This window comes from Lepisosteus oculatus, chromosome 8 (genome assembly GCF_040954835.1).
Source record: "Lepisosteus oculatus isolate fLepOcu1 chromosome 8, fLepOcu1.hap2, whole genome shotgun sequence".
Classification (NCBI taxonomy): Eukaryota; Metazoa; Chordata; class Actinopteri; order Semionotiformes; family Lepisosteidae; genus Lepisosteus; species Lepisosteus oculatus.
Window position 1 is genome coordinate 3987832 of NC_090703.1, and position 16651 is coordinate 4004482.

Here is a 16651-nt window from a genome sequence, read left to right on the forward strand (position 1 = left end):
TTAGAATTTCCTCATATTTTTAGAAACTGCTTCTCAGCACAAAGGATTTTAAAGTGCTTTACATTGTGGACTGAACCCATTTCATTCAGCACTGAAATACAGCCACCACCCCGTTAGTGTTCAGCCAGGACATTGGGGGTAAAGTCCCTTAGTCTTATGAACAGTGTCTTGAGGTTTAAATGACCAAGTATTTAGGACCTCGGTTTAATGGTCCTGGTGTCCCCAATCACCATACCAGGGTGTAGAAATGGTATAGAAAATTCAAAGCCAGGAGAAACAGCATCACCTACTGGTTTACCAACAAGTAAACAACAGTGAAACAACATAAAGGAGTACTCTGATTGTCTTTACAAATGGGGCTACAAGGTAATAAAACTGGTGTTCCATGAATCTGTGAGAACAAAATAATTCTCACAGAAAAACTATGAATCTGTGAGAACAAAATAATTTACTAAAGAGCAGAATAGTACCTTAATCTATATTTTGCTTATGAAATTAAACTTTATTTATGTGAAGCATACCTGCACCAAACTACATAGGGAGAAAAAAGTATAAAAGTGTGGTTGGAAATGTATTATATGTCAGTAATAAATGTCTAAAATATACTAGAATTGTCATTTATAGGGTATATATTATACAATCATAATTGACCTCTGGAGTTCTTTCAACACAGAAGCATCAAGTCTTGTAAGTAATGAAACACCATCAAAACAGGAATCATGCAGTAACATCTTGTAGTAACAAACTCAAAATCTATTTTGCAGTCTTTCTTTTTCCTTTAATGGAAGCTCCTCTTTTACTGTATGTATGAGTTATGGATTTGCTTTATTTGGTTGTGTTTTCAGATTTTAGTTAAAAATTAATTGAGGCCACTTGAATTGTACATGATATGAATTTATGCAGGAAACAGCTGCACCATTATGAAAAAAATAAATAAAACATCTATCTAAATAAGTTGTATTTCCTTGAAGAGTTCTAGCCTGAACTGGCAGGTAAATTAATATACTTTTTTTTCGTTAAGGACATAGCAAAATGTTTCTGTCACATAAAAGTTTTTTGTAACCCTTTTTAATGCAGTTCTGAAAGTCTTTCAGGTTCTTTAGAAATGTTTCAATAAGTCTGGGAATGAAACCAGACACATCAATATCATTATCTGGAACTATCAGACTTTTTTAATGCAGATATAATTTTACATACCACTGTTACATATTCTTTAGCTTTGCAATACAGGAGTATTTTCAGCCTTTATATGAATATATAGAATTTATTTATGGCTTTTCAAAGTTATTCTTTGTCTTATACCCAACTATAAGTAATGCTGCTACAAAGTAGCATTTATGGCAAAGATACCTACAATAAAAGCATGATTCTCTTCCTTCTTAATCATTATTATTGACAATAAATAATTTTAGAAAACTACAGAATTGAAAGCATCATTTCATCATTTCATGACTGATGACGGAATCTGTCAAGTTAATATTATAGATTTTTCTCTTTCCACAGTTATATTAGCAGGACAGGTTCAATTTCTTTTTAATATCCTCAGTATTATCTTGTGTTTCTGCTTAAGTGGTTTTATCAGCATGCAGTTAAAAATAGCCAACACAGCTGCATTTGTGCTTAGAATTTAGTGGGTACTCCACACCATTAATCAAAATATAATGAAGATGTCACAATAAACTCAGTGGTGGGTTGAGATCTTGTCATGGTGACTTTTTCTTAAGCAAAAGGTATTTTTATGGCACAAGGCATTCATCATGCATGTACAGAACCTGCAGTAGTTCACTGATCTTGCTACTATCACTTATTCGTACAGCTATGTGACCTTTCTAATTTATTTTTGGATAAAAGATTGTTTATTTCACATTCTAAAGTGTGGATTTGTGGCTTTCAGCAATACCTCAAAGGAGAAAATGAAATCTTATTATACATTTTCTGAGTCCTCTAGTTTTTCCTGTTTGGCTTCAGATCATGCTTACATTTATATGGAGATGTCAATATAATATACACTGTGGAGTATTTTATTTATAATTATTTTAAGGCACAGTGACTGATATTTAACTAAGCTTTGTTAAAATAACTGCAAAATAATTTTAAGTACAGCTGTCTACGTGAAAGCAGAGAACAGCATTTGTCCCATGTCACAACTGGCTTTTACAAACAGCTTGCAGGAAAAAATGTGACATAAAGGAAATGGCAACTTTGCCGTTAAACCCTATTAAATTTTATGAACTAATTCTCACGTTGTAGAGGAAGCCAGACATAGTTTAGAGTCTTTGAGCAACATCACTAGGATCTCATAATGCTTTCTGAGTAAATTGAATTCACCATTATTTTCTCAATAGGAAAAAAGAAGAGACACAAATGTCCTGTCAGCACTGCACACACTGGAATTTACAGATATCTGAGAAAGAGCACATGCTTTCTCCCCAGGGGCAGTGAGCAGCACTGGCCGCCCACTCCAGCAACATCAGACAGGTGACTTGTACAGGATAAGAAGATCCCGAAGTGAGAGCCAGCATGTCCCGTTCACAATTACCTCATTTTATCTGGGGATGGCAGGCTTGCATTTTTAACTTGTGCTGTTATCTTGTTGACATATCCAGCAGACCTTGACAGGAGAGTCAGTAGAAGCTTATTGTCCGTTAGCAGCGGCATGGTCTTCTCTTATACACAGGAGGCTGTTCGCTTACCATTCTTTCATTTCTGATTTAAGAATGAAAAGCCCCATAAAATAGCCTTATTCTATAACGCTGTAATGGCATTACACCAACAGAGAGATATCCAGGTCTTGAAGGTGTCTTACAAATTGATTTCAGTGTCTCAAAAGTGAAGCATTAGAGAAACGTTTCTCTGCTGAAAGATGATTGTTTTTGCTGAGTGAGGGGAGTGACTTCTGTCTCTGATCTGATAGTGTTCATGATTTTGTAAGAGCAATAAAAAAATCAGACCTGCTACTGTTTACAGCCTTTCTGCTATTTCTGTCAATCTTTCTGATTTCATACTGTATATTTGCATGTCATGACCACAAAACAATTTCTCTGACTTAAATTATGTAGATGTAATTAAACATCCAGCTGTAGTCATTTCTCATTGTTCTTTTTCGTGACAGTTTTGACCGATAATTACTGATTGACTTGTTTTCGTTTTTCTGTATAATATTTTGGAGAACTTGGGAACCAAGGCACTGTGTATAAGAAATCCTTTTCTTTTAAAATGAGTGCATTCTCAAATGTGACTTCACATAGAGAAAAATATTCTGCATTTAGGGGAAGAGTAGCGATATTTGTGTTTCCATTCATCAACAAAGCAATCTAGAATAGTGGAACCCAGTGCTTTTATTATATTCAACCTGGACAATGCCCACTAGTTTATCTAAAATATAAAATTAATTTTAAAATTATTTTTATAAGATATGTAGGAAAAAGCTAGTCAATTTTTTTCATGGCCCGCATTTTCATCAGAATCTTTCTATATGCAAACTTAACAATTTGGCTTTGAGTACTGGAATTGGTTAGTCTTAATTGCAGCATTTTATGAGTAATATGTACTGTATGTAAAGGAACAAGTAAAGGTTTGTGTAAAACGTAAAGGTACTGTACTGTATGTAGAGTATTTAAAATACAAAAATGCATTCACTGATTTTGTGTATGCAGTCTCAAACACCCAAACATGGTTTTAATTCATTAAACAGTGTACGACATACGCTAAACAAATCTCAAATAAAAAACTAGTTACTCACAGCATGATCACTTTTAACTCTTTGAGCATCTTTGTACTGTATCTCCCTGCACATGAAATGATGTGCTTCACATTGTAAAGCATTACATTTAAACCTAAGGGAGATGGACAGCATTATTAGCAAGCTATAAAGGCCTTATTATTCAGGATCAATGCATGAAATAAACACTACCAATGAAGTCAATAAGCACCTCATTAAACTGAAAAAGGTACCATATTTCATAGGCTGCAATTAAAAAGAACCTTGGATGTACACTGGCATTTTGTCTCTGGCGTCTTACCTGCACAAACACATCAAAGCCTTTATAAAGCCTCACATCTTCCTCTGAGAAATTGTCTTCAGTGCATGCAGAAGGACATGGCTTTACATCACAGGTATGTATTGATTAATTCCAGAGTGGAGTCAGGCAGGGGAGGGGTTAATACTGACCTTTACACAAGTAATTTAGAAAGCCAGCTTTGAACACTTCACAATAGGATTGTTAAAGAGCACTTTATGTTCTCAGGCTGCAGTTATTACTGTCAGGCATCAGCTGGCTATTCATATTTCCAGGCATGATATGAATGTAATCAATATAGTGGAAACCTATGCTTTACAAATACATTAAACATTCTTCAGATTTCTTCTTCTTGTTCTTTCTTCACCTGTTTTGTTTTCAGCTAGTTTTCAATTAATATTGGTAGTAGTGCATTTGGTTCACAGTTGAGCCATCATGGAATCTGAAAAATCAGATGAATTCCAAACCAATCCATTACTGAAAACCAATACAATCCTGAATGCTACAATTAAAACCCTACTTACTCATCAAAACAACCAGAGAGAGCAATACTGAGCAGTGATTAAGCAGGGGCAATGCCCTTGTCCATCCATCTGTTTTCTAACTGCTTTATCCAATACAGGGTCGTAGGGGCAGGATACACCCTGAACGGGACGCCAGGCCATCACAGTGCACACACAGGCACACACTCACACCAGGGGCAATTTTCCCAGAAGCCAACTAACCAACTAACCATCTGTTTTTAGAGTGGAGGAGGAAACCACACAAACACAGGGAGAAAATACAAAGTTCATCTTCCCAGAAGCTGAACCCAGGGCCCCAGTGCTGCAAGGTACCACTGCACCATGAAGCTGCCCTAATGTCCTTGTCTGAAACTGAGAACAGCTAAAAAACAACAGCAAACAAGATGTGAACATTTTTCTTATGGCTTATCCTGTGCAGGTTACATTTTAATTGAAGACATATGTCTTAATACACTTCATTGGAATGATATATTCAAATGCATTTGCAAACATATACAAAATATTAACAGTCATTTTCATGAATATGTTCATTGTAATAGCAGTGTGGTGGCAATAAACAAGTAATAAAGCATCACCATTGTACATAATTAATTAATTGTTCTTAATTAATGTTTTTTTACAAAGAAGTAAATTGACTGAAACCACTTATTGTTTTTGCACTCATATATATGTTGACACCTGCAATGTGACAGCTTTTATAATAAGCATTTTACACCACACATCAAAACAAAAACGCCAAGAGAAACAAACAAACAAACAACGACACTCCAGAGTCCTTAAAAGAAAAAGAAAAAAATTAAAGTGTGCGGGTGAGCAACACTTCCCTGAAGGCTTTGAGAAAAATTACTAGCCATTGCAAAACACAGCCTAGAAATATCTAACCTCAGCAAGAATACAAGGGGAAACTAACCCCCGCTCTCTTTCTGAAGGTTACACACATGATAACTTTTTCGTTTTTGAAAGACAGCCGAACGGTGGACGCAATGGGCAGTGTTCTTTAAAGACAACAGCCTCCAAGGGGATATGAAAAGACAGAGCTTCATGAAAATTGCTTCTGCAGGACAATCCCTGAATTTTCTGTCTGTCAAGGGATGACGTGCGCCAAATCCTTCTCTCCCTCTCTTTTCAGCCAAGAAGGGCAGCCTTACCCTTGTCAGCGTGCAACACAATGGTGTACACCGATCTGAAATAAGAAACAGCCCTCTTTTTAGCTGGTAATCCTGGGGGATATTTTCTTCCTTTCAAAAGCGAACTGTCAGTGTTGTGGTTTTCAGGTTCAGACTCATGCTGTCCAAACTGTGTAAGCAAATATCGTATCACTGTTTAACCCTTCCCACGAGTATAACTGTTTTGAAGCTGAAAATGTGCAGCCTCTGCTGAGTAATTCTTTTTTGTATCTGCTGGCTCTGCTTTTCACAGACTTTCCTAATCAGTCCATGGGGACCCTCATTCTCTCTGCCAGAGGTTTTTGAAACTTTTTCCAGCCATGGGACTCCTCATGAAGCAATCCCTTGCAAGAAAAATCCCCCAATTAAATAGAAACTCTAATTGAAGTCTACAATTATTATAAGTTATACAGTAAGCAATGGTACTATAATAATGAAACCAGCACTGTAGGTGAGCACATCTTCTATAAGTATGATTAGGGCAGATGGCCTGTATGAGTTTATGCTCTGAAGTTTTAGCCCCAGCTCCACAGAAAGTAAAAATACTGGTCACATTTTCAGCTCTTCCAAAAGTCTAGCTTTGCAACTGGCATTGTCAGCTGGCTCCACGCACTCAAAATACTTGATACAGAATGGGTTTTTAAACATCAACAAAAATATCAAGCAAATTGACCATTCATGCTTTTTTTAACTTAATTGTAGCATAACAATAAGCAACAGCTTATCCATTCAGTTTCAGTCCTGCTGAGGGTCATGACCTGAAATACTGTACATTATATTATACTCCATCTATTTTCTAGAGGGATGGGAGGGAACCAGAGCCTATCCCAGCTTGTTATATTATATGTACTGTTGCCTTCTCCTACTCTTTATTGCTGGTGAACAAAGACAATTAATCATGCCTGATTTGTACGTGAATGTTTTTCTGTATAAAGTGTTTCAAAATCCCATCTTGCCACTAAGTTATGACATTATTATGGGGCACCTTGGACACCTTATTATGAAGTACTCATTGAACGTCATCCTTCAGAACAGCTACTTGGTAATATAAGACTTATTTTAGCCTACAGTGAGAGTTCTCTTCACTCATAAAAATCATGCTACTGAAGTTGGATTTTGTACTAATGCTTAAACACACATAATTATACATTGATCACAAGACGTCATGTAGTACTTTTTTTAATTGATAATTTCACACTGCTACACTGTTTTTTATTTTAACACATTTTGCATAATGTTTAGAAGAACCATATTAAGGTATTTCCATTTTCTAAATGAAAACATTACAGATTATTTCCTGTCTAAAGTTTTGCCCTGTCAATGTTGTATTCTGTGGAATATCCATTTCCTTTTCTTTTAAGATTGTAACTGTTCAGGAATTTATATTTTTGACACTATTACAAAAGGTTTTACATAGAAACAAGTAGGGGTTAATTCCATACTGAACAGTTAAAAGAGCAAAGTACAAAATGTTTGGGATGTAGAGTCTTCCTCAGGTGTCTAAAGAAGAGTTACTTGTTCATTTGCAGTCCCATGTTCTATCCTCTTCATAGTTTACATGTATTTGCTTACAAACACTTTTTAAAAGATTATTTGTTTTGACATAAGTTTGCATACAGTATGTGACAAAAAAGTAGATCTTAAAAAAAAGAGATACAAACTAATACAAACTGTTTGTGTTTATGTTTTAAAAATGCTTTCCAAAGCTCTCCGGCCTACATGTTCTACATTCCTTAATAATTTTAAACTACATTTCTCAAGCTTTTGGTAAGGATTATTAGAAATGATGGCCTTGTTAGCCATATTACCAGGAAATAAAATGCCTGGTGTGAATGAATTGTGCTTTTAAAGTGTTGAACAGAAAACAAATGTACATTAATTGTCTACAAATGTTACAAAGAAACGAGAGCCAAATGTGCAATTGTCATTTCTGCATTTGGCTTCCATATGAAAAAATAGATTAAAAAACCTTCGGAACTCTCGTTGTAGAGAGATCAATAATCTTGTTCTTTGTAAAGTTATGTTTAAGGCATCATTCTTCTCTTTTTCCTGCACCACTCCCCTTGCTTGAGTACATTAAGGAGCAAGCCCACTTTATTGGCCATTAAATGTTTGCACTCACTTTTAAGCCAAACCAGTGTGTGCTTCAGGCAGTATGGCGGTGACTGTTATTGGTGAGAAGGAGAAAACAGAGAGGTGCATATCACATTACTGCACACAGATAAACAGGATGAACATACCTGGCAACTGTAAATGCACTATTAAAAATTTCTTCAATATCCTTTATTTGCTTCTTTTGCCTTCAAACTACACTGGCACAGCTCCTTGTTTGAACCTCATAATAATAAAGCAATAAAGGGTAACCAACTGCCAGCCACAAATGAGAGAAACCAGTAATATACAGTGTAGGACTGCAAATATTTGGAACGTAATGATAATGATTATTAGTCCAACCCAATGTGAAGTGTACAGTGTATGTTGTCTACCCCCTTGTCTGACCATGTGGGTGTTTTCAGTTCAAATTATGTTTGTTCTTTTCTCTTTCATTATATCTTCTTCCCAGAGCTTCTTTCGCCCACATCTTAAGCCAATCAGGGCTTCATGTGTTTCCAAGAGCCTGAAGCAACTGGCACTTCTTAAAAAGGAGCCTTCAGCTGTTTGTCCACCTGGAGCCAATGGCAATTCTTTAAAGGGGCACTACCCAAGGCTACTAGCATTTCTTAAAAAGACTGGCAATGCACTGAGTTGCCTGGAGCTGCCAGAATAAGGTTCTGAGCCTGCAGGTCCATGGACCAAGCAGAGATTGTCATTTTTCTGAAGCCCTGAATAAAAAAAAATCAAATTTATGGCATTTAAATGGCATTTAAAACAAAAACTTCAATATCTATCATGATATATCATAGATTTGCATAGAAAAAGATTGAGAAAGAAAATAAATTAATGTAGCATATATTGGAAAGACTGCTTATGAGTAAGTCTTCCTTCCCCTATTTGGTTGAACTAAATAGCTTTATCGTGGATAAGCAAACTCTAGGCACCCCTTGTCAATTAAGGACATTCAGTATAGCAAAGTGGTAGTCAAATATCCAGTATGCCATCATTTTATACATGTCTATCTTCAAAAATGTCCCCCTGATAAGCAATGAATTCACAACTACAGTAATATAATTTTATAATTAAGCTCATTCGCATGCAAATAGATTTTCATTTCCCAGAGCAATCGCAATGCTCTAATTTAATACTTCACATTCTGAGGCTGTTATGACACGCGTTCACCTTCAGGTTATTGAGTTGTAAGGAAAAGTTTGTTTTTGATGCATGTAGCAGCCAAATAACAATTAACCTTAGGGGCCTAAACAAATTGAGACACTGTGTTCTCATCTGCTAAGCTGGAGTGTCTCATTGTTTCAGCAAAATGCTGCATTATAGTCGGCAGCATCATTCTCAGGATGACTTTGGCTGCCTAATAGCTTCTGTCACACCAAACACTTTTAAAATCTCACCTGCTGTGAGTTCAACCTGTTACCTAGCCATAAAAAACTGATTGATCTTCCTCCAGCACAGAAGTCCCCTTTTCTCCAGAGGCCCTTCAGATGATGTTAGAAAAAATTCAATATTCAAAATAGAACCTTGCTTTTTATGATGGGAAAAAATATTCACCAAAAGCCAATGTTTAATTTAGTGTGATATCATAATCCCCAAAGTGTTTTAAGGAAAAAAAGACTGGTGTGAAATAAAAGTCAAATTATGTACGGTATGTAGCTTTCTTAAAAAAGGTCATTACACGATAGAAAAAGAATGATGACGAAGTACATACAGCTTGATTTTACTATTCCAGTGAGAATCACTTAATAAACAATTCATTGCCACCTATAATAAGCTTGTTTATAAATTCCAGTGATAGAATTAAAGCATGGGAAAATTAACTAAATAATGGCTTCTTTTTTTTCAATATAAATACATCTGAACTGTATAATTTAATTTTCTAGCATTGTCCTGAATTTATTAAGGTAGATTCCTAAGCATACGGTAAGTGTGTGTGTGTGTGTCTAACTACTGTATATGGTTGGAATGGCATCTCCTCCCTGTACTTAATTGCATAACTCATTTCTATTATGGAGATAACTTACAGACACCTGCAAGTGTCTACAGAAATCTTCTTCTACTGTATATAAATCTTTTACAGCAAACAGGAGGGGTATTTTCGTCAGGATTTGGAAGTGTTCTCTGAATGCCTTGCTTCCTGCACAGATCATCGAGAGATTTTAGAACACAGGCACATAGAAAAGGAAAAGCTGAAAACAAGAGGAAGCAGTTCAGCACATTTAGTTTGTTTGGTTCCTAGTATCAATTTGTAAGTGATCTGAGAATGTCATCCAGCTGTTTCTTGGAAGAAGCCAGAGTACTGGCTTTGACAAAGTGGCTGGGCAGCTTGTTCCAAATCCCACAACTTTCTGTGCAATGAAGTTCCTACTCAGTTTTTAAAATAGTTTTCCTTAGTCTCCATTAGTGTCCTCTAGTTCATGCATTGTTGTGGATTTTGGAGTTCATTGGGTTTGATTTTTCAATACCTTTGAGGACGATGAATGCAGTACTTCAGTCATATCCACTTGGCGTCATTGTTTTATGAGTAAAAAGATTTAGTTGTTTTTGCCTGTCAGTGAAGGACAGTCCTTTAAGTCCAATAATGTATCTGGGTGTTTTTATCTAGACTGATTTCAAACAGTAATAACTTTTTTGTTAAATGGTGATCCAAAGTGTGAATACTGTAACAGTCAAAATACGGTGTTACAAGTACACTCAACTTTTATAATTGCAACACTTGATTGAAAATGTTTCATTTTAATTACACTTCCTAACATATTTTTCCCTCTTAGGTTGTTTTGCCACATTATTTAGGTGAAAAAATGTATCACCTTTTTAGTAAACAGCTTCTTCAAACATTCCAGTGTGATATCAATAGTTTACATCTTTGCTACCTGCATGTAACACTCTTCACATTAAACATCATCTGCCAATCTCAAGAGTCTGCTCATTCTCATTCATTCGTTTCCTTTGTAGCTTCTACAGTGTTTGCTGATCCTTCTGTCATGATGTCAATGAGTCGAGTTTCATTCATATAGTTTCAGCAGTGCACAGTTTTATTCCACATAAAATCTAATTCAGTGCTCGGGAAGTTAAAATAAAAACATGAATCATTTCTGAAAGTTGTATAACATGTGCTGCCTCTCTCCTGAGTCACAGTCATTCACACACTCAGTATTTCACCACTTCCACTCCACCAATAGTTAGACCTCTATCTTTCAACTTTTACAACTTTTTGACAGGAACTACCACACTTCTGCATTTAATCATGGAAATAAAATCTAAATTAAATACATTACACTAAATGCAAATGTGTGCACCACAAATAATAATTCTGATGAGTCAGTGCCACACATTTGCAAAAGAATCCCAGAAGAACTTCCTGCAGCTCTGTGTTGTAGTATTTATGTCATAACACACTCTTTCCTTTATGTTAAACATTTATTGTACTATTGTGACTGCAACTATCCATTCCTGATGTCATTTGTTTAAAGCTTGCAGAATGCCATCCATGCATGGAGCCTGGGCTTAAAGTCACGATCATCTGAATGGTCAAACAAAAATCATTTCTTCTGAGAGCTTTTCCCCTCCAGCTATTTCAATTTTTTAATCATAAGCACAAAAATATTACCCAAGGGAAATAGCACCAGAAGAAATGAGATCACGTCAGCTGAAAATACTGTACATGTTTCGCTGTAGTTGTTGTTTACTGTGCGTTTTCTTTTGAAGCTGAAGAAAAATTTAATTAACTGAAATTCAAAGAATCCATGTTTTACTTCCAGAATAAGGAAAATAACGTTTATATTTGGTTTATGTTTCTACTGGAAAAGCACTGCTTTTTGTGACTGTCACAGAAAGGGCAGGAGAGGTGCCCAGGAGAGTTCTTTTAAAACAGAATGATGGCTCAGCCACAATAGCACTTAGGTGCAAAAGTGATGATTAGGACAGTGCTCTCCACAAAATAACAAAATTATATATAGCACAAAAACACAACAACAACAACAAAATGGAACAAATATACACACAAAAAAAATCATAAACCCTTCCTCTAAGAACTAGAGACCAGGAGTCCTACCACACTTAGGACCTATCAGCTTCTCTTTAACCTAGCGAAGACGCGTCCTAAATAGGTACCGTATAGCCCCGCCCCCTCGGACTGTACCACTGTTGCATAAAAATTATTGAGCTGCATTTCCCCAAGATAAACTTATTTCCAACCATAGCAATCCATTCATTCCTTTAAACAATAGCATATACAGAATGAACAAAAAATACCAGCCCTGAACAAAACATTTTACTCATTTATAACTATCTGTAAAACTGTTACACCGGAAGATGCGCGGATGCATTGACACTACAAAGCCAAGCTGAAAAGCAAAATCGGGTTTGGACCAGTGAGGCCACCATACCCGGAAGTCAGACAGTCAGACAGAGCGCTCTCTCACACATTTAAGTACGAATAAACAGAAAACATAACGGTAGACCATCAGATTTTGTGTTTGTGTCTGAGTTTCTACAGATAACAGGAACTATATCAGGTGGAAGCTGTACATGTGGAGGGGAGTCCCCATTACCTGTAAAGCACTTTGAGTGGAGTGACCAGAAAAGCAGTATATAAGTTTAAACAATTATTATTATTGTAGCGTTTACAGGTTATTTTCAGAACAAAGGACGAGTGGAGACGTGATTAACAAACAAGCATTAGCTTTATTCGTTAACAACCACACAAAAGATATACACGCACATGAGGAGAGTGACGGAACACGTACACATCGTTAGGGTGGTAATTACCTAACAACACACTATACTTTTACAAGACTACACAGGGCACTAGAACTACTAGGACATTATTTACACAGGTAGGGTCAGCCGCTGGTCATCGTGCTGACCCTCAGACTCTCCCCGGCTACTGCTCCCAGCATGCCCAGCGGTACTACGAGCGCCTAGGGGCGCTTCCTCCTCACCACCAGGCGAGGGCGTTACATTATTATTAAGTGATTTCGAAATTAAATATGGTTAGGTTTTGCGTGTATGAAATAGGAAATTGCAAACCGAGCCCCGAGTGTGCGCCCTCATAAGCTAGCTAGCCGACAGGAGAGTGGATGCAAGAACGTGTTACTTAAGTGGGATAATGGGTGTCGTGTAGTGTACCGCCTGCGGACGGTCTGTCACAGTGACAGTTAAATATTATAGTGGTTAAGTTAATGCTTTTATTTTTCATTTTGAACCAAACGTTTATTTGCAGGATCACTGATTATGTTGTGCGTCACCTTTGAATATACTGTAGCTTTACCATAATGTTATTAGAAAAAAAAGGAAAGCGAGAGGGGAGAAAATAGCATTGGAATTAAAACCAAACAATAGGTAGACTTGAAAAGGCACTGAACAGCAGACCCAGCCTCATTCCAATTCCACGGATACATCAAAAACTTAATACTATTAAACAATAAACAATAATATAAAAAATAAAGAAGATTATTTAAGATATAGAAGAAGTGACCAAATTGACCACATTATGTGACCCAACAAAAGTCATGCACATTTTGGGAATAACAACCGACGCTCATTCAGCTAGTGTGCTTGTAGACCATGCTTACAACTATTTAACAACCAGGTGCTTACGCCAGCTGCTGTAAGAGACATTTTATTGCATTCTATAGTTTATATGCACCATTTAATTCCATTGTACATTAAGCAGCTAGAAGCAAAACAGTCATGCCTTTTTGTAACGTTACTTCCTAACCCACTGAACACTTTTATTTGTTTTCGACCAAGAGCACAGCTTTGGATCCAGACAGCACGGTAACATGATATGCTTTTATCTAGCCAAAATATCTGGGATTTTACTTATACTACTTCTGACTAAAACGCAGATTCAAGTCAGTTCTGATCAGTACCAAGAGTACACCATGGAAAAATTCAATCATGCTGCACAGATTCATTTCTGTGATTCACAAAGTCTGTTAATGTGTTGGCAAAAATGGGAGTTACAGTCCATCTAGGCAAAGAAGAATGATGGGAATTAATTCCCAAAAAATGAGGTTTAGAAAATGGGATTCTCCAACAAATGCTCCGCATTCATTGGACTTCACATTGTATTTCACGATGATCTCCACACTAGAAATTGAAATTTAATTCCATTAAAGAAACACTGTCTTGCTGAGTACATCTGCTAGCACTGATTGATACTGGCTCTTAAATTATCTGTCAGTCTGGGCTAACTGTACGCAGCAGCTGAAGAAGGAAATGAGATTAGAGATAAAAGAAAATTCCACCCAAATGTCCGTTCGTGAATACTCTCATCTGTTCATGTTTGAGGGCAGTCTGAGATGACTCTGCTTCATAACGTCGCTGCCAGTTTTCCTTTAGAGTGAATACTGAACTTTCCCCGGCATTTTATTGTTGTTATAAAGGATGCTTCGATTGTACTGTAGCTTTATAAAACTGAAGACTCAATATAATAAGTAAAAACAATGATCAGAAACAACATGTAATATAGAAAGGTTTCAGATCTGTATGGTAATCGTAAGCAAATGTATTGATTTTATTTGTACAGAAAACATTACCAAACTGCACAGAGCTACAAATAGCCCTGCTGCTGTCTCCATGTCTGAACAAAAAACAAAAAACATCTGGAAAACATTTTACCTCTTACTGTCTCGGACCCTTTTAGCCAATGTCCGCCTTTAATTTCCTCCCCGAGGCCGGCAGAGGAATCCTACTCCGTTGGGCCCCTGAGCAAGGCCCTTAACCCCAGCTGCTCTAGGGGTGCCATATAAATGGCTGACCCTGTGCTCTGACCCCAGGCTTCTCTCTCCTTGTCTCTGTGTCTCATGGAGAGCAAGCTGGGGTATGCAAAAAGACAAATTCCTAATGCAAGAAATTGTATAAGGCTAATAAAATGATCTTATCTTATCTTAAACAATTTCTTATATCTGTGCAGCAGAACATAGCAGGAGTCTGGCTCAAGTTTTAAATTGAAGCTAACCCCCTTGACTTTGAGTGTGAACAGTCAAATTTATTTTATTTCTTAATGTGTCCACTCAGAAGGCAAACATATGACAAAAACTGCCTTTCAGGTAGCTGAAAATGCTTGTAGGCCTTGTCCTATGGTAATCACCATAATGTTTTGTGAAGACTAGACCTGGAATGAAATTTCTTGCATCCCCCCAAAATTATAAAAGTTATTGAAAGCAATAACAATAAAAGCCATTGCAATTGCTATAAAAACCTTTAGACATTGGGGAAAAAAAACTTAGAGTTGCCTTAGTTGAGTAGAGGGAAAAAAAGGACCACTGATAGGAATCTGATTGATTACCCCATCTGAGTCCATGATTGACAGGTAGAATGCAGCCAGAGGCTTCCAGAGGAAGTCTCACCCCCTAAGGGCTCTAAATGGCTGAAAATACAATGAATGACAGCGTTTTTCGCCAATCAGATCACCTTATTTTCAGGCAGTCCAGTTTCAAATTTCTATTCCGAAGCCAATAACTTTCAGTTTCCTCCAGGTCTGGAGGTGGGTTAGTTTAGCCTTTTGTGGATATATATCGTACTTCTGAATAAGGTAAAAACATGGGATATATTCTTTTTTTGCTTTTGTGGTCCTGTTTTGCTGGCTTGTTGATTACCTTACCGTTGCATTTGGAAAATTTGTCATCAGATAAAAACTGTCCTTGTGATTGATGGCCTTGGTGTTTTTCGGTTCCGAAAACAGTTTTATAAAGTTCTGGTTGTCCTTTTTCGATTGATAACAGGTTTTCTAAAAGGTTTTGTGGTTTTGTCGGTGAAAAACGGTGAAATATGACGCAGGTCTCAAAAGCAAATGTTGACTTAGCCCATGGTTGCGGGCGGTAACAAAGTGCACAATCGTTTTTTGATTGATTGCCTTGGTGTTTTTCTGTTCTAAAAAAGGTTTTGTGAAGCTCCAGTTGTCCCTTTTCGACTGATAAAAGAGTTTCTGTAAAGGTTTTGTTGATGCGAGACGCGGGTCTTAAGTAAATGTTGACTTAGCCCCTGGGTAGTACTAATATCTTGTTGCTGTTCTTCCAAAGAAGCAATATCTCTTCAATAGCTTCCTGAGATTTTTTGGATCAAATAGGTACTCGTAACCAAATGAGCTAGAAGGTCATAATGACCTCCTCTTGTTTGTGACCTTTCTTATGTTCTTATATTCTAATGCTCTTATGCTCCACAGCTGCAAGATCTCTCTGCTCATGGTCTCAATGTTATGTTAAATAACTGTCTGCACTAGAGCATTGACCAATAAAAAAACTTTCTGGATATCCCTCAAGTTTAGGTTCACATTTATTTGTCAATCCATCCATAATACAGGTATCGACATTTAGTAATACACATAGTGCAAATTACAAGGTAAATACATAATACAATCTACACTAAACCCTGTTTCTGGAACTGGGGCGGGTGGAAACAATCCCTGCTGCTACTATGTGGTTTAATACCATCACCACACTTGAAATTAGTAAGAAAAGCATCTATACTATACTGCATACAGTATCACTATCTAAACAGACATGCATTATAAAAAAGAGTTTTCCATTCATTGTTATTAGTTGTGCAAAAACAGGATGGAGTCTGAGGGAAAGGATTTTTGTTAGGCTAAAATATAAATTATGAAACTATTTTGTAAGCAAAGGACCAAGACTTGGGCCTCAGAAAGCAGTGAGTAATTTCTCCAAAAACCTGAAACCCGAAACCTTCACGTTATGGTAAAGTCTAACTGTCGTATAACTCGAGCCTTGAAACAATTCCATGTTTAAACTTGCCGTCTTATAACCCAGGAATTGCTGGTTCAAGCCCAGGCTATGTCATGAACCCATGGTTGTTTCCAAAGTGTACT